This window comes from Gallinula chloropus (genome assembly GCF_964237585.1).
Source record: "Gallinula chloropus genome assembly, chromosome: 1".
Lineage (NCBI taxonomy): Eukaryota > Metazoa > Chordata > Aves > Gruiformes > Rallidae > Gallinula > Gallinula chloropus.
In genome coordinates this window covers 53,529,100-53,552,961 of record NC_140085.1, presented here as the reverse complement: position 1 = coordinate 53,552,961, position 23,862 = coordinate 53,529,100, and the positions used below count along the sequence as shown (strand labels likewise).

General features: G+C 37.2%; 1 protein-coding gene across 2 annotated transcripts in view; it reads left to right on the top strand.

Annotated features, from left to right (window-relative positions):
- The window catches only part of LOC311205104 (uncharacterized protein), an 88,573-nt gene extending 75,773 nt beyond the window's left edge, over positions 1-12,800 (top strand). For both annotated transcript variants that reach the window (XM_084279396.1, XM_084279397.1), the window contains exons 8-9: positions 12,173-12,270; positions 12,738-12,800. The gene's annotated coding sequence lies outside the window, so the exon portion shown is untranslated. The remainder of the gene's footprint in view (positions 1-12,172; positions 12,271-12,737) is intronic.
- Positions 12,801-23,862: the final 11,062 nt, after the last annotated feature.

The following is a 23,862-nucleotide window of genomic DNA, read 5'->3' as shown; positions in this document are numbered from 1 at the left end:
GGGAACAGATGGGATGTCGTTGGGGTTCTTCTCCATTGCTTTCAGTATTAATGTGAATATTTTACTCTACTGGAGATGTTTTTGAGTGTGTGTATGTGAGAGAGAAAAAAGTGTGTGTGTGTGTGAAAGAGAGGAAGGAGGAACTCATTGTGTGCATTGACAATATGCCAGCCAAGAACATCTAACTGTTCTATTTTTGACCAACATATTTGCAAATTATAGCCACCTACTTTCCCAGAATGAAGATAAACAAACTATTTTGCAAATTTAATAAAGCTAGATAGTAACTGTAATAGAACTAAGTAACAGAAAGGTTAAGCAGATCCCAGTAACAGAAAGGCCTCTTGCAACAACAGAGATTTTTCGTTTTGGAACAATAACAAAAATATGTCAGTTTTTGATACGTGGAGGATTGTGCTTTGTATTGCTGTAGAAAGGCTTTTAATTATATCAAGCTGTGTTGTGAAACACAAATGCAGATTATTTTCTCAGTTTTGTTTAGAACATTACAAATTTAGGTGCACAGATAGAGCACTTAATGCTTCTTAATAGTTCTCTTGGATGCAAAACTGTAAGTAAGTTTTAAAATAGTAAAAAATAATATCTAGAGCACATACATTGACTTAAGTGTTCTTAATATAGATCAGCAGCTGTACCACATGTGCCTAGTCTTCAATCCATTTATTCTTACTTTTGCTTCAGAGCTTAAATATTCAGAGGTCAGCTCCCATGTGAAACTCAGTAATTCCATCAGAAGCTTTTCCCACAATGTCCTGTCAAAGTGCAAAGCAAGGATTATAAGTACTGTGCCTAACTGTTTGTACCAAAATAAAAGTTACAGTTCTAATTTTCATATTTGGGAAGTTCTTGCATAAATATTCTCAAGATATCTATAAGGGTCCTAATTCAATGTAGCTTGTGGTTATAGTTATAAAAAGTGTCAGGTCTTTTGACATAAATTGGTCAGAATCTATTTTTTGTGTGTTCTGCAATGGGAGAACTCCTTTTACTCTTATTCCAGTGTTCTGGTGAATAGAATTTGTCCTGGTTACTTCATTTGGGGAACACAATACTCCTTTTTCAAAAGGTTCAATATTTCATGTTTTGTGTACATTGACATGTAGAGCTGATCATATTTTCTGCAAGTAATTATCTAAGCTCCTAAGCTTTATACCTGAGTGCTTTAATCATACCCTCTTGTCCTTCATTGGTGTGGGCTTTTCACATGGAAAGTATTCCTACATAAATCAGCAACAGATACCCGTATTGTTCAGCTGGCAGTTGTGGTGCGAGTCGGGTTTGGACCACTATGATAAAAGAATCACTTCATTCCTATTACAGTTGCAAAATATGAGTGATCCTGTATAATCAACTGTCTCTTCAATCCAGACATCTGACCTAGTAAAGAGCTTTTATGCCGAATAAATCATATTTATCAGGAGTTCTGAGTCACGAAATGTTATACGAGACCATTTAATGATATGTACTCCACCACCCTCAATAGTGCTTGACTTCCTTATGCAAGGTGTAGCTGAAAGAGTAAATAAGAAAGAGAAGCATCACCTTCTGGAGCATAGAAGGGGAAAAGGCAGGCAAAGAAATACAAACCTGTTTTCAGATAGAGCTTGAAAAACTCCTGAAAAATTGCATCCAGTTATCACTTCCACTAGTAAAGTACCGGGATAAATAATTCAGAGACAAGCTCCTCTGGCAGGTGAGGCTCTTCAAGAAGACCAGTAGATGAAAGGAAGAAGAGATTAATCCATTGTTTAAAAGAAGCTACCAAGGCCTTCCTTCAAAGAAACTAACGTAGCAACTTCCACATCAAGGTCTCAAGAAAGCCAGCACTTGATGCAGAAAATCTGTCTAAACTTTGACCTTTGCTCAACCTTCCTTTGAGAACACAATCAGTGAGAAAGGAGTTCCTCTGTGTGTGGTGTTTGCTTTTAGGTTTCAGAATAGGGGTTCAGGCCAAAATCTGAGTGGCAGTAATAGCAGATCAACAATTTGTGACAACACACAGAATCCAAATAATATTTCTACTTCTCTGTAACCTTCAATTCATTTGGTTGATCAGCTGCTGATCGGTGTGTCTACATGATACAACAATAGAAGTTGACTTAGCATTACAAAGTATTCTTGTTTCCACCCAACAAACTACAGGTTTGGTATTTTCTGACATCCAAAAGTAGTCACCTGCTGTGTCCAACCTATGCATTCTACAATTTATGCACAAGATTGCTTAATAAAGAGATATAATAACATTAATAAGATTGTATTATCTCTTTCTTTCAGCTTTGCACTCTAATTCCAAAATTAGCCCGTGTCTTATGAGGTGTGTAGCCAACCCTCAAATAAGGTGGGCAAAAAAATTATGCAGGAAAGAATAAAATAGTATTGTGTCTAATTCTCTGTTTTGTTATTATTTCTCAAAAAGAATTTTCAGCAATAAAATGAGAGGTCATCATATTCTTATTGAAAACACAACAATTTTGTTCTACTGAAATTGAACTCTTAAAGCAGAAGATGTGTTAAAGCAATGGATGTAAGCGCCATAACAGAATTATCCTAAATATACATGAGATTTGTTTCTGATTAAACGTACCTAACACAGATTGCAGACGTGAACTGGAGGGGAGGAGAGAAAAGGAGAGGAAGGGGAGAGAACGGCAGAGAAGGGGCAAGGAGAGGAAAGGAGAGGCGCGAGCATAAGGGACTCTAGCTCCTCTTCACTGAGTACCACCTTCTCAGGTCTTGTATCCCCATATCATGGAGTGGCATTACAGCTCTGGGTGTGGGGAAGCCCATCTAAGAATAGAAATGCTTTCTAGCACTCCTTTTATGTATCCTTGTTTTCAACTCATCTGTCTTGCTCCTTATTCAACCATTCATGCTGAATTTCACTTTATTTTTCTACAGCAGAAAGACCAACCTGTTGGTGATGCAGGTCTCTTTTCTGCACATGCTTATGGTCTTGTCTTCTACTGCATGCAGTCTTTGTTATTGTAATTATTGTTATAGAGGGTCAACTTGGAAGGAAAGGTGAGGCTTTGTGTTTTATTGGATACTGCTCTGTGAATGAGCTGGGTGACCACACATATTCTTCCCCTCTGTTCTGATATTTTCACTGTATTTAAAGCTCCTGCCGTTCCCAACTCAGAAGCATATTTCTGGTCTTCAAAGCAATTCACGTGTCAGCATGGGTTTGGTTGACTACCTCTGACTTGCCAAGGAACATACTATTGCTGTATTGGGAAATCTCTTAAAGAAACTGCAAGTCAAAAAGCATCTTACTTCTTCTTTTATATGTAATATTTGACTTTTTTCATATCTAACCTAATTTAATATGCTGGATTTTCAAGATCTGTTTATGTTCTGAAATAGGCTTTTGTTTTAAATTTACAGGAACACCTCATAGTTCACTTGCAGGAAAGCACTCACTTCAGTTACATAAACTTTCCTTTTAAGTCAGTTTTAGTCTACATCTATTGCACAACTTCTTGTGGCTAAACTAAGGGAATACATTTATTCTACAATGATTCTATATGATTTAAGTCAATTAAATGTTTTCTGGTTTTGAAGTTAATTGTATAACATTATGCAATTAACACTCCCAAAAAATAAAAAAATATTTATATAAAGTTCTTTCCTTTTATATTCACATTCCAGCTCCAAGTATCCATTGCTGTGGCTAGTCCCCTTTTTTAAAAAATATTCCTTTAGTACCCTGTCAGAAGTGGAGTCCTCTAGTCTTTTCCAGGGTCTGTGTGTCCTGCAACTCCGGGGCTCCTTTTCTTTCATAGTCCAGTTACGGTTTTTACTTTCACCCTCACTTCTGTTTCTTTACCATGACTTTGTCTTACCTCATCATTTACCCTGGTTCTCTTTCCTCTCTGTGCCTTTGTCCTTATGCTTCATACACAATTTGGGTAATTAAATTTCTCTTGTTGATCATATTGCCCTTCAACTTTAACATCTTTGGGCTGGCCATGAGGTTTTGGCTCTTCTTATTACAGCCACTGCTTTTTAATAGCATATGAATGATGCTATGCACCTGAAAAAAAAAGATCTTTTACCCTTGATAGACAAAACCAAAGTGTGTTAATCTAGTAAGCTCATGTAGACATCTAGAAGTACTGTCACTAAAGATGAATAATTTTTTGTAAGCCTTGTGGCAGCACAGATTTCAAAAAGACTTCCAAACCCTACTTAACTATTCCTTTGTAACGTTTTTAATCATGCTCACTTAGTATGTGAACTTTTCCAAATAGTTTTCTCTGCTAGACACTCTCCTCTCTTCTGATCAGATTCAGCTTCAACCTACTGATTTTCATGCATTAATTTACTTCATATCTAAATTAGAAGCCACCAGTATGTATGTCAAAAAAGCAAATGCAATAACTGTGCGTTATCTGCAAAATTCCATCAAATCAAGATTGATAACCAAAAACTTCTTCTTTTTCTCATCACTGGTCTTTTCTATATCTACTTTTAAATTAAATTTCCTAAAATTTTCTCTGTTCTTTATTACAGACTACATTGTTTCTGTTATATTTCTGTACATGAATTACAATCCAATCTGCCTTTAATCTGAAATTTCTTTCAACTATATATAAGACTACACGAGATAGTAAGAGAAGTAAAAATAGAGTGAGTCAGTACCGACTTCTCTGTCAGATTAGATATACTCTGTTTTTTGTGTGGTTATCCGTGTCTATGCAGGAGAAATGCTCAGAAAGGAAGACTCAAGCTGTGTACATAAATTTCTTTCTCAGTTAACTCTATTAGCCCATTTTTCAGTCTCATTAAATCTATTGTTCTTGTCTTCTTTTGGTCCTTGCACATCACCACTTTTACTACAAGTCCTCCAGTAGCCCCTCATTTATTACTGTATTCCTTCCATCTACTCTGGCCATTGATTAAATCAATGCTGCTGCAGCCCTCTCTTGTAGCAAATACTCTGCATGTTTGAGTGAGTGTGCACATATGTGAACATATGATATTATACATACTTCAGGCCAGTGTCTGTTTTAGGGAGAGCTGTCATGAAATGAATAAAGTCTCAACATAAGATGGTAAGCTTTACTATCCTATAAAGTCTATTAATGAACTATTAACAGATTCACAGAACTCTAGGGGTTGGAAGGGATCTTGAGAGATCATTGAGTCCAACCCCCTTCCTAAAAGCAGGTTCCCTAGGACAGGTCACACAGGGAGGTGTCCAGACAGGTCTTGAATATCTCCAGAGAAGGAGACTCCACAACCCCCCTGGGCAGCCCATCCCAGGGCTCTGTCACCCTCACTGTGAAAAAGTTCTTGGTGCAGAATTTCTGTGCTACAAGCTGAGGCCATTTCCCCTTGTTCTGTCCCCACAGACCACTGAGAAGAGGCTGGCTATTTCCCCTTGTGTCCCACACTTTATTTATTTATAAACATTGATCAGATCCCCTCTCAGTCTTCTTTTCTCAAGGCTGAACAGCCCCAGCTCACTCAGCCTTTCCTCACAGGGGAGATGCTCCAGATCCTTAATCATCTTCGTAGCCCTCCTCTGGACTCTATCCAGGAGATCCCTGTGTTTTTTATTCCAGGGACCCCAGAACTGGACACAATACTCCAGGTGGTGCCTGGCCAGGGCAGAGTAGAGGGGGAGAGTGCATTCAGACTAGTGAAAAGACCTGTCTGAGATTTTATGTTTGGCATAGTATGGGAAATACATTTCTATCTATTTGGTATACTTACAGGTGTATGCATGTACAAGTGTGTAGCCCATCAAAATGGCTGCAGAGATGACACAGGACACATAGAAACTCTCACCACTTCTCTCTTTTTCTTGCCTCTCTTTGGGTGATCATCATTCCAACATTTGGAGCATTTTTCAACAATTGCCAGTGTCTTTTTGCAAATATCCTCAAAAGGAAAGTTCTTTTTTTCTCTTAGATGCAAATTTTCTGTGTGCTTATTAGTCTCCAGAGTGGTATCAGACCATGTTTAAATCAGCAACTATTTTTATGTTAATTTTCTCTCTGGGTATGAGAATGAAAATTGTACTTTTGGAAAGAAGGAAGAAGGCTCAGCCAGATTCCCAGTGGAACAAAATATTTCCTTCCAAGCACATGAGGTCTCAGATGTGTAAAATAAAATCCTTGGCTTTTTTCTTTTCGCATAGATTGTATAACTTTAAATTGGTTTTGCCATGATAGTCCTTTTCCTTTTGAGTCTACGCAGCTTGAGTCTGCATTCAACAGTGTCAGTGTGTTGCAAAATGTTATGCCCAATCTTAATTCTTTCCCTGTTTTCTCATTATAGTGCAAACTGATTCCTTACTTAAACTACATATTTATCTGTCAGCTCTCCTTTACCTCCTTGAAAAAAGCATGCATGCGTGCATGTGTGGAGGAGGGATGAAAGGGAGTTTTTAGGCTGGTCACTTTTTGTTTCATTTCTAACTTCTGCTTCGTCTTGATCGATTGTGAGGCCTCTGGAGAGCAAGTGAAGTGTGTGGTGGGTTCTAGTCTGTGCTTTCAGCCAAGAGCTCCAGGAACTACTGTGATACAAATAATGAAAAATAGTAATACATTTATACAAATAGCATGTCAGGAGAGGCATAAATATCAACAGTGCCATTTTAACTGTTGTATTTATTTGTCAATGACAAATGTACTATAAGTAAATAATTAAATGTCACAAGACTATCATGGACAGCTAAAAAATAATCAAAACACCATAATTTTAACTTAATGGTAGTCTCTTCAGGGCAACGGGCATATCCACTCTTGTCTGTACTGTACAAAGTACAGTAACTCCTTGGTCCTGACCATTTACTCTGGGCCTTATTTGTAATACAAATATTACATAATTATAGATGTATCCATATTTATATACACATATTCCATAATTGAATGGTAGGTTTCACTTGACAAACAAGGGAATCCAACAAAAAGAAAGAAATGCATATTACTGCTGCCTAGCTTTAATGTGGCTGAAGAGGGGTCAGTGCTCTGTCAGTTCGGAAAGCTCAAAGCAATTCACCAAATCTGTGTTAAAGAAATGATCAAACTCCTAAACTGACAGCCTGGCCTTAAAAAGAGGTTTTCTTAACATGAATTTAGAGATAATTTTTTTGAGAAGAACCCACAGAGAGTGAACTTCACACAGACTGAAGTTTGTGGCCTAGAAAAGACACACATCTTTTAGCAATGCAAACTTTGAAAAAGAAACCTGCGATATCTGTGTTGCACTATATAAACTTTACATTGCATGATAAGATTATGAACAGCATGAGGAGAACCTTGGCTGCATCTCCATTATGCTTTTGTAGGGAAGCCAAGCAGTTTACTCACCCATATGTTCTGGGTTCCAAAATCAGTTCTAATAACAAAAAACAAACGTACAAAACTGAAGATTCAATTTTGTTAAATACTTATTTATAGTGTGTACAACTTGGAGAGGATTCAACAATGCACTGAAGAAAAATTCTTCTTGGCTGTTGATTTAAATATTACTCTTGAAAAATAAGTGAAAGGATTGAAGTTTGAAGTGTAATGCCAAAATTATTAAGGACTGTGTTTCAGAGAGTGCTTTTAAAATGACTGCTAATTGGAAAGATGTATTCACTTTTCATCTCAGAAAGACAGAAGAATTCATGTGTTAGCAGCCATTCATGATACAAAAAATCAGGTTTCCATTCTCCATGTGATCAACCAACATTGAATTTTTTGCTGAAATGCTGAGAGTAAAAACAAGAAGTTATAAATTATTCCTGTACCTATATAAATTTTTAGATATCTCTTCATTAGGGACTTTAATAATGAGAAAAGATTTTCTCTTTCTTCCTTCTAAATGTGCATAAAATGTTATCTGTTTTTGCTGCAGTACACAGAGTATTTTAATTGCATTTCATTGTTCCCAAACCTTATTTGTTGGAAGTTAATTTTAACGATATTAGAGCTGAGAGCTGAATCAGTGTTCACATGAGAGAATTTGGCAAGATGGACTGTTATGCATAGTACATCCACAAGTTGGTAGTGGGTTTTGTTATTCTTTTTTCATATGTCCTTTTTTATGTTATAACAAGGTCCAATTTATTTTGAGGATGACTTGGTAAATGTTACGTCTAATAGGTGTACTGCAGCCTTTTTTGGGAGTGCTTTAATTCTTTTATATAGCAATAAATGACAGGTTTAAATTATGCACATCACAGACAGGCTTCTAAGGCAAAGTAAATAGTTAATAAATGTTTAACTGAAATATCATAGAATCATTTTGGCTGGAAAAGACCTTTAAGATCATCAGTATTCAGACATATTGTGAAAAGTGCAAAATTGCCTTAGTTGCCCCAATATGATGTAAGAGGCTGGAATGTTTTCTGTGCTTTCTTTAAGAGCCATTCTATCATGAGCTTAAAAAAAGAAAGGAAAATAATTAAAAAAGAGAAGTCATCAGCCTTTTCCAGTAGCTAGTCTATTCAGAAAGGAGAAAACCTGTTGGAGTACTCAGAAGAAATCAAACTGGTATCTACTAGCTAACTCTGCTTATTGGAATTAATCTTAGTAATGACTAATTACTCCTATCCATCTCTTATATCCATCCGTTAATTACTCATATCCACCTCTCAAGCCTTTCCTCATTGTCTGTAAAATAGTTACCTAATCCTTCTGTGTGTGCACTGTATAGTTGAGCAGCATGGCCTGCTGCAGGTTCAGGTGACACTGGAGCTCATTTAAGACTAGTACTGTGCCTGGGACATGCTCTATAGCCAGCTTTTTAATGGTGGTGGTTCATTCTTTATTTTCTTTGAAGAAGAGGAGCACATGTTGGGCATCTCTGCTGATCAGAACAAAGCTGAAGAGTGCATGGGCAACCTCTAGACTTGGTAAACCAGAAAGAAGAATTCAGCCTTCCTGCCAGTTGTGTGAGCAGTCTGGCTGTTGGTTGAGGCAGACAAATGGCATTTCACTTTGATATCAGATGTGTGGGGAGGAGGGGGTTTGCGTCTGAAATGGACAAAGTATTCAAGTCATCTAATGAAAGGCAAACAGGGAATACCTTTCTTGGAGCTTCCAGGGCTACATCTTCTCAAAAGAAAACAAAATTTATTGTGTGGATTCCCATTTTTTTATTAGCTACAGTTAAAACTCATGTGCTGAACAGGTTTCAGTAAGCCAATGTTGACAAGACAGACAGCTACAATTTCTGTTGTTGTTAGAACTGTAAAGCCTTAATTTTCAAATTTACTATCTGTAAAAGTCAGTGTCTCTGGGTCACAAAACCAGAAAGACATAAAGAAAGAAACAAACCCTACCAGGTCACTGCTGTGAAGCAATCCTGTCACACCAAAGACATTCCACTCGTGTTGTGACCCCATTGATTTAAAAGCTGGAAAGGAGAGAAGTGTGATTTCTGCAACTAACCAAACAACTTGTGGTTGAACTGTGAGAATATGATTTAAAAATAGACCCTGATTAGAAGTAACTGAAAATTTCTCACCTTTCTGAGCAATCTGTTTCAGTGGTTAACTAACCTTATTGGTACACTGTGAGCAATAATTTTAATTTTATATAATTTTACCATCACTGTGGCCAATAAAAGCCACAAATGGGAGACAAACAGTCTTATTAAAAGGGGGGAGATGTTGTTGCCAAAATATGAGGGTTAGATGGGATCATCTTGGGACTGTCTGTATAGAGCACCATGACTGAGTTGTCTTAGTTTTTCCTACATGTTTGTTGGTTCAGATAGATTGTGAAGGATGTCATACTGAAAATCCTAAGGACCCTCTCTGTTCTTTCAATGGTCTTTGAATCCTGGCTGATTTGAGAAAGGAGGCAAGATGTGAGATCATGCAGCATCACTTCCAAGAATATAGATAAAATGTCCTATGCCACTGTTAAGAAATGATCAGCAAGGAGAGAACAAAGCCACCAAAAAGCAGAATCCCTTTTCCCAAGGCAACTAGAGCTGCTGAATCTAAAGCCAAGCCAGCATATCCTTACTGGTGCTACTTGGGACTTCCAAGAAGTGGACTCTACTAATAGTACAACGGAAGTGCTGTCACTCTTGCTATCCTTCCCTTTGACATCTGATACAATGAAACAGGATTTAAGTTACTTGTCTGTTAACATGCACTGCTCTTGATGAAAAAGAGAAAAAAAAAAGAAAAGAAAGAAGTGAGAGACTTGCAAAGATGGAATAAGGTGGCATCATATTACTGTATTGTAAATGACATCAAAGTATGAGTATGTTTGAGGAATATTTGTTGAAAAATTTGAGTCTCTGACATTGTTTGTGTCTTGAACATTCCCTGTTTTCATGAGGAGTAAGGGTGGTTTGGGACAAAAAGATTCATAGGGTTCATGAATTCATCTTTGAACTTGGATCAGGAGTATGACAGAACTTGATTTCTCTGTCACTCCATCTGTTAGAAAAAAGTTAGGGCAGTAAAAATCACAATGCTGTCATGTTGCCACAGAAACTGGAGGGTTCCTCTGTAGTTACACATCTGTGATCTTAAAAAAATAAATTCCTATTCAGTTTCAACATCATCTTGAACCTGACAGTGACAGTCTGATGAAAAAAAAAAAACCAACAATTGAGTAGAAAAGTCTAAATCATTTGTTATAATCTAGTATGGGGTCTCCCCAGCCCCCTTTCCATACATGCAGGTGTGCTTATCCTCTTTCAAAAGCTTCCTGAATTGTTGAGGAAAGCATGATGTTTAAACGGTCCATGTATCTTTTCAATTGGAGAACAGTCCCATTTCAATTGGAAGTATCAGCTTCCATTAGCGGAACAATTCCCTGTGCTTTTTGTTCCTCACCACAGCTAAACCTTTCTGATTTCCTTCCAGTGCTATAAAGTTCTGGAGGAGTGAAAATATATATATATGTATATATATATATACTCACACACACAACTCTTCTGCTGCAATTTCTTGTTACTCTCTGAATGTACGGGGCTTGAGGGGAGGGAATATGACCATATGGAAACGGCTTCTTTATCCAAGTGGAAACTATTTTAGTCAGCTTTCAGGCTAGGCTCCATAAACATAATACAGGAGAAGAACTCACAGAGCCATACTTTAATGGCCACTAAAATTGCCTCTGCAGTGCATTCAGAGCCAAGATACAGTGAATACCGATGTTTATGTTATGAATGGAAGAGAAATGTCTTCTAAGCAAAAGAAAATCTAACGTTAATTAAACTTTTCCAGAGGTTGGGGTAGATAATTCTGCTTTTCAGTTGTTAAATCTCCTTTGATTTTAATTGCATGACAAAAAAAATTGACAGCAAGTGTAATGTTAGCAAATGTTCATAGTTGATTACAGGCATTTCTGTATGCTAAGTCAAAGAATTACATGGTTTTAATTGGGATGGCTTTGGCTTTTTTGGTGTGTGGGGTGGGGGTTTTTTTCTGTTTGTTTGCTGGTTTGATTTTTTTTCCCCCAGGACAGCTACATTGATAACAAAGCTTGTACTGTCAGTATGTTGAAGGTCATTTTTATAATTTGTTCAGTGAGAACTGCTCCCCTTTAGGTGAAAAGAAAAATGAACTGAGCATACCTAAAATTGTCTAGCAAATCCTATTACACTTACTGCATTTCAGTTATATGTTTCAGATTCACATGGAATTCAATGAATGCTCAGATCAAATATGAAAAATTGTAGCAAGTTTCCAATGATATGCACAGGTTTTTTCCTTCTTTGTGGCTGACTTAGAGAAACAAGGCACAGTCTTCTCAGATATGGCAAAGGATAAACTGAAATGGTTAACATTAAAACATACCTGATACTGTGGTATGTTTTAAAACTGGAAACAAAGGTAGGATATGTCTTATCCGTCTGTCTTGCCTCCCTGTGCATCTGTCTGTCTCTCTAGAGCAAGTCAATAAAAATTATTAGAGCTGGCATCTCACAAATGTACACCCTTAAACCATGAAGCAATATTACTGTGAAGAAAATTTTTTTTCTGACCTTTTCAAATTACATCCAACTGTCTAGGGAATTTCTCAGTGACTAGAGGTAATAAGGTTCAATCCGTTTTGCTGGTTGGCTTCAAATTTAGCTCCTCAGAAGCCCTAACTTATCTATTCTTTTTATCTTGGCCTTGGCATCTATTCAGTACAGTAATCCATGCATCTAATCTTTTTTTTTTTCTCTTTCTCTCCCCTCTCAGGTTTAGCTGGTGGATCACATTGTGAAATCTGCAGCCATGAAAGGCCCTCCATTTACTACACCCTTCAAAACGAAATATTAGCATGGGAGGCTAAGCTGGTATGTTGCCTTTGAGAGGCTCTTGTTGAATTTAATTAGCTTTTAGATTTCATCTCCATCTCACATCTCAGCTTTCACTATTGTATGTGATTTAGGCTTCAGTGACTTTCATTATTTAAAACTTTTCCAACTCAGCCATGCCACTTCAGAATACCGAGGGGGGGGAAATGAAGTTTAAAGTTCATTGTCTTAAATTGATTTCTGTTTAGTTTTTATGATGTGAGCTCAGAAACAATAGAGACACAGCCTCCCTGTAAGTTAGTGAATCATTTGAGTGGGAAAGGCTAACAGGCGTTGGAGCATGTCTTTCTTCTCGCTGTACTGCCTGTAAAACTGGAAACGTAAAGAACATTTTTAGCAAAATATTTATTAGAGTACTTTGATGTCAAGTGTTTTTTGTATCTGGAAGAAAATGCTTTCTTTTCGGCTCAGATGGATATCTGGTTTCATTTTTGTGACTTGCTCAGGTTATTATGGAGCAGTGGCTTCAAGTTCTGGTTCACAAATAACTCCAGGACCGCACGAGGAGAGCTGTCAAAAAGAAACGGTAAGGTCCTGGCTGTTAGCTGACTCCCTATATGGTTAGGACCTAGAGATTCCTTTCCTTGCAAGCAAGGGAAGGATATAAAAACTGGCCTTTGTTGCTATTTCTTCCCCAAAGTATTGAGTCTGTCTTTAGTTATATCTGATGTGCTATTGAATGACCTGCAGAATATCGAAAGTGGATGCATGTCAAAAAACATCTATAAAATACTTGCTTTTAATCATACAAGAAATATGTTAAAAGATGAATGCAGCTAATTTATATATAGTTTCAATGCAAAGCAGTAGCTGAAAACAGGTCAGTAAAGATAGGTGGTGGGGTGGTCTTTTTTAAGATTTTCCTGAATTTGTCTTCATGTTGGTTCTGCCTTCTGAAGTGTAAGGAAACATGGTCAGATGGATAAAGTATAGCACTGTGAGTTTATAGCTCTTGTCCCTGTATGTACAGGGGCTTCTAATAGGGCTGTAATGTTTGTTGAGTCACTTCATCATATTTGCACCATAACCTTGGCTTCTGTGAAAAGCTGTAGTCAGTAGAGGATGAGCACAGGGTGCGATCTGATCATTTAATTGTCTTTAATTGACTCATCTGAAATAAAACAGAATTATTTTTATTTAAAATGTATTGTGCACCATTGATATTAGCAATGTTAAAAGTGGAATATGCACTAATCTGAAGGCCAGTTTTAAAGTTGGCCACAAAATTGTTGAGAATATCCTAAATTCTAAAATCAACTTTGGGAAAACAGTACTTCACTTTGGCAAGCCTTCTCACATTCACAGTTATTTCTTTAGTGTCCTTACTGTCACATCATGAAAAGAAGTGCTGCTGCTAAATGGACAGATCCAGGTATATTTTTAATCAAGAAGGAATAAGCATTTCAAAATTCTTTTTTTTTTTGTCATTTTAGTAGAAAAGATAGCATGCCTACATTGGCAGTAAGCTAATGTCCTTGTTTCATAGGTAATATGAAAGGACATATTTTTGAGTATACAGTAACATACAGCTTGGTACTAAAATAAAGTGTAGCCACTTTAATGAATATTTGTGTGGATGGGCTCATTCAATCTCACATCTTGGATGCTCCACTGATACAAATAGACTTATTTCTTTGTAGAACAGTTTCTACATGAATTAGGCTTCTCCTGATTCTCTTGCATCCAGGTTGGCTTCCAGATATGGACACCAGCAAACCGAAAGGGTCCATAGTTTTCCAAGTGTATCAGACTAACAAATACCTCATAGAAATAGCACATTTTAGCGTCTCAAAGCAATGACACTGTTGTTGGCTATGTGTCTCTATCTTGTTACAGTAGGTGCTTCAAAAAAATGTATAATAAATAACCCTTATAATGTTTCAGGCAGAAATACAGAGAGACTCAAAATACACATTTTGAATGCAAGCAGGGTAGTAAGATGGTGGCAGCACAAGTTTTCTTTCTCTGAGCAAGTTCTTGTTTCCAAGACCCTGTCTAATCTGTGGTCCTGAATGCCGGACAGAAGCAGTTCTATCGATGGTTTTCAACTCATAAGTGTTGAAAAGTGAATTTGAATTAATAAGGGGAAAGGATTTTTCTTATTTGTTTATTTAAATTCAGTTCATCACAGTATATGTTGCATAAAAGGAACTATGTGGTGATATCTAAGTGTTTACATTTCATTTACTAGAGCGTTTGTGTACCAGTAGTTAGAAGCTATGGACAACAGTTGAACTAAATATATTGTTGTCCACCTGCAATGTAGTTGAGTATATTTTCCTTTGTCAAAGCCAAGTGTTCCAGATCACTGAAGATCCTGAAACCGCAGAACTATATTCTGTTTCTTGGTAGTACTGGGGAACACCAAACTTCTCTTTGCAAACCAGGGCATTCTTGAATTAAAAAACAAACCACAACTATTTTTCAGATCAAACAGTAAGCCTTAGAGTGGAAAAAGTAATGACAGAAGTCCTGAAATTTGTCTGGTTTAACTTCTCTGTACCTTTGCCTCCTATTCTGTCCTTCCTGATATTTATAAACTGAAAGTCCAAAAATGGAAAAATAAAATGGTTGCCAGCCATAGGTGTATGAAGAATGGTGTTTCAGCTTTGCTTTTTTTTCCCTTGTTTCTTTAACAAATCTTTATGAGAAGAGAATTCTGTAGATGTAGTCAAAGTCACTCCCATCCATGCATCAGCGGTGTTAAAATGAGAGATTGCAGTGTGCACATCAAAGGGACTGTGTGAATGCTACAGATACATCGTTCCTTATTGTTCTGAGTTATTTATATTTTCATCATTAGTCTGTAAAGTCTTAATAATTACCTCTCTAATTTCCCAGAAAAAGCATGTTAATTTATTGAACTGGCTGTAGAAAAAAAAATCCCAAACCTAAAAAAAAAGCAGCAGCTGATCAATCTGGCATTGTAAGTTAATAGTATAGAACAAAGCGTAGTCATAATTAGTTGAGAAAAGGACTTTCCTTGTTCATTCCAGTTTATAATAAAAAGTCCCTCACCAAAGTGACTTAGAAAATAATGCATTCAGACTGAGCAGAATTACCGCCTAGCTGATTCTATTTATCTGTAGCTTAAAAAGCAGCTGCGTTTTTGTAAAAAGCAATGAATGTGGCAGTCCTACTTAAAGGTAGAAGAAAAAGAACACCCCTTGTTTTGTAATAAGGGGATTTTCAATTTAAAAGAGAGGGAGAGCCTGTTGTGTGAAGTATGGTTATTACATTCACTGTATTCTATCTCACCCACCAGGAGGCTAATAACGAAGGAGTCAGTGAAGGAGACCAATGCCACGAGGGTTATCTCGCGGCCCCAGATGCTGGATAAGTTGAAGGAGGCAGAATCGCTTTTGGATGACATTCAGGAAGGCCTTGAATGGTTATTTGGCGAAGAAAAGACTATTCTTTCCAAGGTAAACAGTCCATTTCATCTGTCTGCTGTCGGTGTTGGTGTAAAATATGTTTATATAAATACCTCTAAAGTTCATTTTTTATCGTTTTCCAGGTTTTTTTCCTCCCGATGCAGCAATGATCTCTCAGGAATCCTTTTTGAGACAAAGGATCCACTCCACATACAAACACACCTATGGAAACGCTTTGAAGGAATTGCCAAGCTCACTTTTAATCACGAGAAAGAAATTACCCTCATGGAGTCAGCAGAAAATGAAAAAGTAGAGCTCGTGCTGCGAATAATTCCAGCAAATGCCAAGGGGCTAGTTGAGAAATGGCTTCATGAGGTGAATATCTTTAGCTCTTACTTAGGGTTTAGTTACTGTATAATCATTTTCTCTTTTAGGAGCAATGAATATCATAAGCATATTTCCTAACTAAATGGCTCTCTGAATATTTGTCAAGATGTCGACAGATTTCAGCCTTATTGTTGTTATTTATTGCAACTAATTTAGCATCTGCAAACATGCAGAAATTAATTCTAATAAAAAGCTCTGAGAGTCAGGCTGTCAGCAGAAGTGGGTCTGTGTCTGAAACCATCTATGTGAATATATGTTTGAGTCTACATGTATGTGTTTTTGTGCTTTCATGGTGTAATGTCTTGTAGTTCAGAAAGATAACGTTTTAAAAATAATCAGAGAAATATAAAATTTTGAATGCTTCCCACTCTGCAGAAAATGTCCCATTGTGCTGGGGGGTTTAATTGCCAATCTTTTTAACAAAAGGCAAGAGAAATTATGTCATTGATAACACCCTAACCTTTCCCCTTTGGGCCTCTCATCCAAATTCATTGGTTTGAGTATGAAATTAGTTTGGTGACTCTTTTTTTGTTTGCTTCATTTGACCTTCTTCTGCCAGCAGAGGAAAGGGAATGGGCTCTTTCCCTGTTTCTTTTTTGTTTGGGTTTGTCCCCATTTTGTCTCATGTTTCTGCTGGCTGAGTGAGAAAGCCGAACCACTCAAGTCCTCTTGTGAGTCCCCCATTACCCACATAATGGAGTCGCGCAGCAGCGATGTGCCAGCTTCGGACTGACCCCCTTTCAGAAGTACCTGCATGTGGTTTAAAATGGTCCATCTGCAGCATCATTCAGAGTAGGGAAAGGGGGAAAACACAGCAGGATTTAGGCTACCTACCCTGTTCTGCATGCCAAGTCACTAGCTTGGTTTTTGGACTAGTTTTCAGCACAAAGTTATCTTAGTAGCCCAAAAATCCCACCCAAAAAAAACCCCAAACAAACAAAAAACCCAAACCAACCCATAAACAAACCCAAAAGAAAAAGGACCTGCAGTGGGTAAGTGGCAGTCTTGAAGTGTTCAGGAAAAGCCCACATTCTTAATACACCAAGCCTACAATTTACTTGTATACTTCTCGTTTTCACTTATTTTCCACAAATGAAACAGGGTTGGAGAAGGTGAGCAGCTGTGTTTATTTTAATACATCTCATTTAACCCTCACCTAAAAACAAATTGGAAGGTTTGGGAGTGCATTAATCTGGACCCAATTAGTGTCTCTTTCTCCCTCAAAAGTGCAACCTGAGATTAATGAATATAAACTAGAGTTTCATATGCAGTCTTTAAATCATTTGCATGTTTTATGCATGATAATTGAATTTATTTATGCACTTCCTTTCATTTAATGATTTCTTGCTCTTTTCTGTGCTATCAACATTATACTATGCAAGAAATAGGATTTGGTAGGCGAGAAAGGATAGCAGCATATAAACCAAACGTGTTAATTTTTAGTCCTGGTGTCAACGGTACATCAGAATTAACATTGGTATCATGCCAGTGAGGCTATATGGCTGGGAAAATGTAAAATATTTTTGGTAAAGCAGAGGCTTTTAACTTAGCAAGACATTTCTGATGCAGCTTAGTTTGTTTGCAAGTGCACAGGCAAAATTATTTTCAAATGGCAGTTAAATTATTGTATTGACTTTTCAATGACCCTAGAGACTTGTGTTTCAACTTGGCCAATTAGTAGTAATAAGAAGATGAATAGTAATTACATTAATAAATAACTGTTTTCAGACCAGGACCTTGGTATCATAGTCTGGCTTAGAAAATAAGGGTATATTATAATTTGTCTCATTTGGTCTTTCATCAGGAGAAATATGGACTTTGGAGCTACAGTAAATTTATCGTAGCCATGAAGGTAGAAGTCATAGGGATGAGTGAATCATATTAGCTAGCAGCTCTGTGGTAGTAGCTGTTTCAGTGCCATAAGCAGGGAATTTTGCTTTGTTTCTCTAATTAAGCTCAGATGTCTTAAAGATGTCTTAGTGATGGAGTCTGAATTTTTTTATAATGCATGCCAGGAAGCTACTGAGGAAAATAGTTTTTAAAAGGTGCTGGTAGTGGTGCTTTCATAGCTTTAATCTATATCAGTTTCTTTTGTGTCTTTTGTCTTTCCTTCTGTGTTGAAAGATGTATGTGGAAGTGATATTTTTCTGTGGTGTCCCGTCTTTTATCAGTGAATTAAATGGTTGTGTCTTGTGATTGTTTCTTGATTCTCGTAGGTAGGAATGTGTTTAAAGGCTGAAGCTCTGTTAATTCGTGATGTAACCATTTCAGTGTCTTTCTTGTCATTGAAATGTAGTTTAAAATGTTCAGTAATATAGCATGAAATCATTGGTTAGTTTTGGAATGGTGGTGAAGTCATGTGAAGAAAATAAGTATTGCATCTGATCAAGATAAATTCACTCTAGTGTTTTATGGCTTTTTATTCCTATGTGATAGTAATAAAGTCTCATGTAGGGATGGAAGCCATGAAATACATTGTGAAAAATCATCAACTCAGATGGGGCCATCAGGATAGCATGCTGTAGTTGTAGTGTTATTGAGAATGATTGGAAGATGATTTAGTATGTCACCACGTTGACTACCATGTTTTTGCATTTTGTTTCTTCATCCCTCACCCACGTAGTTTGATGAGAGGAAATCAGTTTGTTAATGAGACGATCCATCTTTACATCAGTGTTCAGTGTTCAAATTGTTCATACATCTTTCATTTTCTGCCAAAAATAACACTGTATATGAAACACTAAGCTAAGAATTTAATATAGCTAATAAACACATGCCAAAATAAATACAAAGAAAAGCCAATGAATTTCTAAATGCTTGAAAATTAAGAAGGAATCAAGGCAAGGGGTACCCTGTTAGCAAGTGGTCCAGGTCCTTTATTTCCATGTTTGAGAGCAAATCTGAGAGATGATCAGGGGATTGAAAAAGAATTCTTTTCCCTGCTTACATGTCTTTCTGAAAATATATGATGGAACTGAGATAAAGGCTGGCAGTGTTGGGGGCAGAAAGCAATTTCTGATGATTCCCTTACAGTGCTGCCATGTCACATATTGCCTTACTGCTCTGGCTGCTTTGTTCTTGGGTACCGATTTCCTGTGGGAATATTTTGGGGAATGTTACTTATTCTGATACAATTATGTACAGTTTTCTGACTGTATTCTTTCTCTGAAGCATATGTTAATAAAACACGATTGATTATTTGGTACTTTGACTCTCAGGTGTGAATTTCTTGTCGGCTAGAAAGTACTCTCTCATTATTGGAACTTCTGGTTAAAAACCCCAGCAATAATTAGGCAGGAGGTGTGTTTCCTGCTTTATTGTAAATTCTAAGTATCTAGTTCAATCTGAATAACAGGCAGATAATTTGACCTTGATTAAGTTCACAGATGTTGTGTGGCAACTACTTCTGTCTTACTTGGGCTTACAAAGAGCCCAAGGAAAGAAGAGAGAGGAAAGTACACTTATTTTTCAACTTCATATTTGGCTAAGATAAAAATGGTCTCCATCATTTGCCCCCAAATGTTTTCAAAATACACTTTGGAAATTGATCTGCAGTTCTTTCTTTAAATAATTTCAAATCAGCTCCTATACTGTTTTTCTCTATTTCTCCTAGTTTAAAGTATATTGTTGTCACTCGTAAATAATGTGCAGTTCATCTTTACCACAGACTATACTTTGACAGTCCCACCTGGAGAGTATATTTTCAGTATTGTACCTTGTCTCCAAAATACTTCCAGAGTCAAATGTTCTCCAAGTTGAACTACTTGTTTTAAATGCCAAGCCAAATGCTTGAACACTGGATCTTAAAGCTGAGATCTTTTCTTGTATGTCGGCACCAGTTTGGAAGGGCTCTACTGACCAAAAATTATGTCCTCAGTTTAAGCAGTACCAATCCATTAATCTTTCTAGGTTACTTCCTCTGCAATGCCATTGTTTTCAGTAAATTTATGCAGGTGTGACTGTGACTTGCTAAACAACAGTTGAGGGGAATCCAGCTCATTCTCCTGTAGTAGCTCTGGTTCTGCAGTGGTCAAAGGAAGCTAACAAGTACTGTGCATTTCAGCAGAAACTACTCTGAAAATGCTTTGGACACACTTTCTGAGTACGTTGATGCTTATTTTTTTAAAACCTTAGGTAATCTGGTTTAAATATGTTGAGGGGCTTTGCTATATTAGCACAGCATAAACTTCACTGTGCAAAGGATTGACTCCACCTTGGCTAATAGCAAGGAGTAAAAGAGGAACTCAATTCTGAGTTTCAAAGGGTTAGTTTTGGGACCACTGTCGTACTTGCATTTTTTGCAGAGGACATCTAATAGTGCAAACCAGTGAGATACGTTCACTCAGGGAATAAGTTATGCCTTGATATGTTTTGAAGGAGATTTGGCCAGTAAAGAACCATTTATCCCCACCGCCCCCCATAAAGTAGTCAGAGTGCCTCCCTGACCTTTTGGTCACTGACATGGCCTTACTCTGCCCGTGTTTCTAGGGTGAGGTGCTGAAAATATAGGATTTGGCTCTGTGTCATGTTAATGCAGCTACACTGCTTTCTGTCTGAAACCTTTTCTCCCTGGAGCACGAGCAGAAACAGCTCATGTCTATCATAACAAGGCCTTTCAGCATACCTGTAGGAGGTTTCATCTTACTCACTTTGTTTTTCCCATTTGCTTAATGAAATAGAGGATCAGAATAAAAATGTAAGCCTGGCTTTTGGAAACTGTCTAAATAAAGTTGGTGCTCTGGTTTTCCAAAAAGAAGTCACAAAGTGGTGCGCTGAGGTGTATGGAGAGAGGTGCCATGTAAGTTAATATCTACCCTATTTTCCTTTCTCCCTGCCTCCAAGGTGGAGCTGATATGTTTATTTCCTTTTTTCCTAAGCAAGGAATATGCCTTTTTATAAACTCTGCAACATGACATCAGAAATACCTCTTTGAATTATGCGTTATAAGAACTTGACAATCAAAGTTTTAAGTGACATCTTGCTGTGATGGCGAAGAGAGTGTTTTTCTTGTCAGTGTCAATTTGAGTAAAAAGTGTGTGTGTGCATGTTTGAAATGTAGTCACTTGTCAGAAAAAAAGCAAGGTCTTGTCACAGAGATGAAATGTTAAAGTTACCACTTTGTTTAATATTTTGCAAATGCCCACGTTGTGTGTGTTCTTTATTACCAGCCCGAGTCAAGAGCGAGACAATACGCTATTTATGCCTTCAAAATACTGTCTTAGGTAGTGTACATGCCAGTTTTCAGGAGAAGCAACCTCTTGGCAATCTCAGATCCCAGCAGGATTTCATAAGTCTTTCTAGGACAATGCAAACAGCTTGAGTGTCACCTGTGAAAGGGTGCAAATCTCTGAAAACAAGCATAATGTGTTTTCCAAGGCCGGGAACATAAAATGAAGGGCAGTTGTTTTCTGCTGGAGCTAGTGCTTTAAAGCAGTCTTCAAGGGTAGCATCATGGAGAATAAATTACAGCAATTCAATCTGAATGTAAGAAAAGCTTTGTTAACTGTTGGGAAGGGCCATGCCACTGGGGGAAGAAGAGAGGTTTGCAATAGCTGTACAAAGATAAAATTGGAAAGGCTATTTCTGGAGACTGGCACTTACCTATTCTCTTAGCGCTATCATTGTCTTCCTGATGTGAGCGTCAGTTGACTGTTCATCCACAACCCCATAGTGGTTTTGGGAAAAATAGGTACAACATTATAAGACAAGAATTTGAGATGCTATTCCAATTTGTGGAATTAGGGGTGGAAGGATCCACATGCAGAGAGAGAGAAATACATAAGTTTTCTGGTCAAAATTGTTGTAATTATTTAAATTCATTGAATTTGTTTGAAAGGTGCCTTGTCAACCTGTTGCTTTACCACCCTTCACAATATTAAATATGTATTAATTGTCTTGATTTCTTAAAAAACAGTACACGAAATATATTACTTTCCAGTCCTCTCCCATACACTCTTTTTAGCTGCAAGCTGTCACCTTGAACTTGATTGTCTGGCAATCCTTACATGAGTTTTGATATTTCTCTCTTCCTTGTCAACACTGAGGGCATTTGTTTCTAGTTTTCTACTCTTCAGCAGCTAAAATAAAACCAGCATTTTCTTTCCATGACCAGAATTTTGCCCATTTTTCCAGCTCAATCTGACAATTTAAATATTTTTCATATCCTTACAAACTTGCCACTCATTATGTCACTATTTATATTTCAGGGTACAACTCAGGGTCCTTGTTCCTAATTATTTGCTTTGGGGAACTGAACTTTTTGATAGGATTTTTTTTTTTTCAAACCTTGAAAACAAACTATTTGACTGGACCTAAGTTTTCAATAGATTTGGTCAACCTGAAAAGACATTTTGAATAAGTTAGTTTGTCTTGGAACCTCAGCAAGTAGGGAAATTCCAAAAAATCATTACAGAAAAAATAGTTAACTTTTAAACCTATTTGGAAAAAAAAAGGATTTTTGTTGTTGTTTCACTTATGCTTCCTGTTCTCTAGGTTAATTTTTCCTATCCCCACAAGAAAATACAATGAGGAGGATGTCTCCTTGGTTCTTCAGCCCTGGAAACACTTGTACTTCTGAAGGACAGTGGAAGGGGAGATGTGAGGAGATGTCCCGGTCTAATCAAATCTGGAAACCAGAAATACTCAGAGTTGATACAAATTTGGTGCTTACTCTTTGGTCAAAGTTCTTGCAGTTTCTGAAAAAGCTGTGAGGGAGTGCTAGTTACTCCAAGGAGTTCTCAATTTATGGCCCATTTCAATACATTTCAGTAGGATACTTTTGCTATCTTCATTGTAGTCTTTGTCTAGTCCAGGAAACAAGACGCAGGGGGACAGGGAGAGGTAGGTGGGCAGTGAAGATGGGGAGCCAAAGAAAGGATCAGTGGGTTAGTGAAAGCTGCATGACTCTGGAATCATTCCAGCCCTCCTCTGCACAGAGGCTTTTGTGAAGCTCACTGTGGCTTCTGAAAGGAAGGTCCCTATTCATCCGGCCACTGAAGGAGATCATGCTAATAGGCTCCAGGATCACAAAGACATTCACCACCTGCTGTCATGAACGCAGGTCAGGCTTTGTTTGCTGTGCTGAATGCCTTTTTTTCTTTAAGAACTGAAGTGTAGGTATATATTTGATAGACTTTATGATTCTTTGTGTCAGCATTTCAGTTTTTAAAAGGAGGAAATACAGATATTGTCCATATTGTTAGAGGTAGGTAGAGGATGCATCTCTACACAAGGTAGAGTTCAGAAATTTCTGGAATTCTATATGCAAATGTGTAGATAACAGGAAGAAATCTAACATAGTCTGATTTGAAATTAAGGCCTACTAAACTTAGGCAGAATTTCATTATGCAACAGAAGTGAGTTATTTTGGCAGACAATAAAAGTACTCTCCAGTTTTCTGAGCTAGCGTATTGCATCTAGATACACTTTGAACTTTTTACTTTAATAAAACATTTGTGTTTAATTTCACATGAAGAAAATGGATCTCTAATTTTATTAGGCTTGTTAGAAGCAAAATATCTACATTTGCAACCATTCTGTCAAATTTGTCCTTTGAGAGGAATAGAAAATAGTCTATAACATAAAAAATGTTCACTGTAGCCCCTTTTACATTTCTAGGATGTAATTGATGATAATCCAGGACTCTCAGGAGTGTTGTGAAATAAAACACCAAATTTTAAATGTAAACATCATAAGGAATATAGATTTGATATGATAAGAGTTTTGGTGTGGTTGTCAGACGCCCGTAATGAGTTTTGTATGTGAACTGAGAGATAGTGTTTTCCTTTTCTTACATGATTTCATGAACACC